General features: G+C 44.6%; 1 non-coding gene across 1 annotated transcript; it reads right to left on the reverse strand.

The window, feature by feature from the left end:
• Positions 1 to 3,937: 3,937 nt before the first annotated feature.
• trnaa-ugc lies at positions 3,938 to 4,013 on the reverse strand. Its single transcript has one exon. It is a non-coding gene; the product is annotated as a tRNA-Ala (tRNA).
• Positions 4,014 to 4,255: the final 242 nt, after the last annotated feature.

Genomic DNA, 4,255 nt, shown 5'->3' on the forward strand with positions numbered 1-4,255 from the left:
ACCGTATTACCTACAAATAGAATTATCTTCGGTTATAGTCACAGCCGTGTATATTCCCCCTCGAGCCGATACCACGACAACCCTCAAGGAACTACACTGGATTTTGTGCAAACTGGAAACCACATATCCTGAGGCCGGATTTATTGTAGCTGGGGATTTTAACAAAACAAATTTGAGGAAAACGCTAACGAAGTTCTATCAACACATTGACTGTAGTACTCGCACTGTTAAACCACTCAATCACTGCTACTCCCCCTTCCGGGATGCCTACAAGGCCCTCCCCCGCTCTCCCTTTGGCAAATCAGATCATGGCTCCATTTTGCGCCTCCCTTCCTATAGGCAGAAACTCAAACAGGAAGTACCCGTGCTAAGGTCTATTCAACGCTGGTCTGACCAATCGGAATCCATGGTTCAAGATTGTTTTGATCATGCGGACTGGGATATGTTCCGGGTAGCCTCTGAGAATAACATTGATGTATACTCGGACATGTGACTGAGTTAATCAGGAAGTGTATAGGGGACGTTGTACCCACGGTAACTATTAAAACCTACCTAAACCAGAAACCGTGGATAAACGGCAGCATTCGCGCAAAACTGAAAGCGAGAACCCCTGCATTTATCCATGGCAAGGTGACTGGAAATGTGGTCGAATGCAAACAGTGTACTTATTCCCTCTGTAAGGCAATCAAACAGGCAAAATATCAGTACAGAGACAAAGTGGAGTCGCAATTCAACGGCTCAGGCACGAGACGTATGTGGCAGGGTCTACAAACAATCACGGATTACAAATGAAAAAACAGCCATGTTGCGAACACCGACGTCTTGCTCCCGGACGAGCTAAACACGTTCTTCGCCCACTTTGAGGATAACACAGTGTCACCGACATGGCCCGCTCCCAAGGACTGTGGGCTCTCATTCTCCGTGGCAAGTGAGTAAGACATTTAGCGTGTTAACCCTCGCAAGACTGCCGGCCCAGACGGCAACCCTAGCCGTATCTTCAGAACATGCACAGACCAGCTGACTGTAGTGGTTAAGGACATATTCAAACCCTCCCTATCCCAGTTTGCTGCTCCCACTTGCTTGAAGATGTCCACCATTGTTCCTGTACCCAAGAAAGCAAAGGTAACTGAACTAAGTGACTATCGCCCCATAGCACTCACTTCTGTCATCATGAAGTGCTTTGAGAGGCTAGTTAAGGATCATATCACCTCTACCTTACCTGACACACTAGACCCACTTCAATTTGCATCAGTCCCAAATAGATCAAGGGATGATTCAATCACCATGGCACTGCACACTGCCCTATCCCATATGGAAAAGAGGCATACCTATGTAAGAATGCTGTTCATTGACGATAGCTCAGCCTTCAACACCATAGTACCTTCCAAGCTCATCATTAAGCTCGGGCCCTGGGTCTGAACCACGCCCTGTGCAACTGGGTCTTGGACTTCCTGACGGGCCACCCCCAGGTGGTGAAGGTGGGAAACAACACCTCCACTTTGCTGTTCCTCAACACAGGGGCCCCACAAGGGTGCGTGCTCAGCCCCCTCCTGTACTCCCTGTTCACCCATGACTGCATGGCAATGCCTCACAAGTCCTCAACTGGCAGCTTCATTAAATAGTATCTGCAAAACACCAGTCTCAACATCAACAGTGAAGAGGCGTCTCCGGAGTGCTGGCCTTCTAGGCAGAGTTGCAAAGAAAAAGCCATATCTCAGACTGGCCCAAAAAAATAAAAGATTAAATGGCCAAAAGAACACAGACATTGGGCAGAGGAACTCTGCCTAGAAGGCCACCATCACGGAGTCGCCTCTTCACTGTTGACATTGAAACTGGTGTTTTACGGGTACTATTTAATGAAGCTGCCAGTTGAGAACTTGTGAGGCATCTATTTCTCAAACTAGACACTCTAATGTTCTTGTCCTCTTGCTCAGTTGTGCCCCCAGGGCCTCCCACTCCTCTTTCTATTCTGGTTAGAGACAGTTTGCGTTGTTCTGTGAAGGGAGTAGTACACAGCGTTGTACGAGATCTTCAGTTTCTTGGCAGTTTTGTTGCTTCTTTAAATCAGCACAACAGTTTTCAGCTGTGCTAACATAATTGCAAAAGGGTTTTCTAATGATCAATTAGCCTTTTAAAATTATAAACTTCGATTAGCTAACACAATGTGCCATTGGAACACAGGAGTGATGGTTGCTGATAATGGGCCTCTGTACGCCTATGTAGATATTCCATAAAAAATCTGCCGTTTCCAGCTACAATAGTCATTTACAACATTAGCAATGTCTCCACTGTATTTCTGATCAATTTAATCTTATTTTAATAGACACATTTTTTTTAATTTTCTTTCAAAAACAAGGACATTTCTAAGTGACCCTAAACTTTTAAACGGTAGTGTAAGTACTTTACTCCATTGCCACCCGGTGACTCAACCTGCTTCCCTGTATACATAGACATGTAATCACTGGTCACTTTAATAATGGAACACTAGTCACTTTAATAATGTTTGCATACTGCTTTACTTATTTCATATGTATATACTATTCTACTGTATTCTATTCCACTGTATTTTAGTCAATGCCACTCCGACATTGCTCGTCCTAATATTTATATATTTCTTAATTCCATTCTTTTACTTTTATATTTGTGTGTATTGTTGTGAATTGTTAGATACTACTGCATTGTTGGAGCTAGGAACACAAGCATTTTGCTACACCCGCAATAACATCTTCTAAATATGTGTATGTGACCAATAAAATTTGATTTGATTTGACCACTGGTGTTGGGAGTCCTTTGTGTGTGTTTGTACCTGTGCAAACTTATCAATGTGGGACTTTCACCAATCTTCATGAATGAATGATCAACTTGTTTTAAAGTGTGATGCTTTACAGTCACTAAAACCGTAGTTTCAACCAAGCCCCAAGTCAACTATTAATGTTTTCCTCCTTAAACCTTATGCACTTTGGCTTTCTGAATTTTACACAATAATAATTTGTTATATCTCTCACCATTAGGAGAGATGCTTCTCTCAAACCTGAAGATGCAGGGAGAATTGAGAAGTCTCCCTTTCTCCGTTTCTCCCCTATGTCTTGGTTTAATCGATAGCTGTGGCGAGGGTTAGGGAGGGTTTTGCATCGGCTATTTGGCACAGCACAGTACTTTGACTTGGGGATGGAGAAGAGGTGGAGGAGGGGGAAGAAGAAAGTAGGGTGGGGGGAGGCCCTTCTGCTTAACCAGTGTAAAAAAAAGTGTTTCTGTTAGTGTATTATTAATAACGAATTTCATTTAGGCTCATTGAGGAACCTTTAGACGATCCATCAACTCAATGTCCAGTAATATCGCACGCACGCACACGATCACGCATATACACTGCTCAAAAAAAATAAAGGGAACACTAAAATAACACATCCTAGATCTGAATGAATGAAATATTCTTATTAAATACTTTTTTCTTTACATAGTTGAATGTGCTGACAACAAAATCACACAAAAATTATCAATGGAAATCAAATTTATCAACCCATGGAGGTCTGGATTTGGAGTCACACTCAAAATTAAAGTGGAAAACCCCACTACAGGCTGATCCAACTTTGATGTAATGTCCTTAAAACAAGTCAAAATGAGGCTCAGTAGTGTGTGTGGCCTCCACGTGCCTGTATGACCTCCCTACAACGCCTGGGCATGCTCCTGATGAGGTGGCGGATGGTCTCCTGAGGGATCTCCTCCCAGACCTGGACTAAAGCATCCGCCAACTCCTGGACAGTCTGTGGTGCAACGTGGCATTGGTGGATGGAGCGAGACATGATGTCCCAGATGTGCTCAATTGGATTCAGGTCTGGGGAACGGGCGGGCCAGTCTATAGCATTTACATTTAAGTCATTTAGCACACGCTCTTATCCAGAGCGATTTACAAGTACATACATTCATACTTTTTTTGTACTGGCCCCCCGTGGGAATCGAACCCACAACCCTGGCGTTGCAAGCGCCATGCTCTACCAACTGAGCCACACGGGGCCATAGCATCAATGCCTTCTTCTTGCAGGAACTGCTGACACACTCCAGCCACATGAGGTCTAGCATTGTCTTGCATTAGGAGGAACCCAGGGCCAACTGCACCAGCATATGGTCTCACAAGGGGTCTGAGGATCTCATCTCGGTACCTAATGGCAGTCAGGCTACCTCTGGCGAGCACATGGAGGGCTGTGCGGCCCCCCAAAGAAATGCCACCCCACACCATGACTGACCCACCGCCAAACCG

Source organism: Salvelinus namaycush, chromosome 33 (genome assembly GCF_016432855.1).
Source record: "Salvelinus namaycush isolate Seneca chromosome 33, SaNama_1.0, whole genome shotgun sequence".
NCBI lineage: Eukaryota > Metazoa > Chordata > Actinopteri > Salmoniformes > Salmonidae > Salvelinus > Salvelinus namaycush.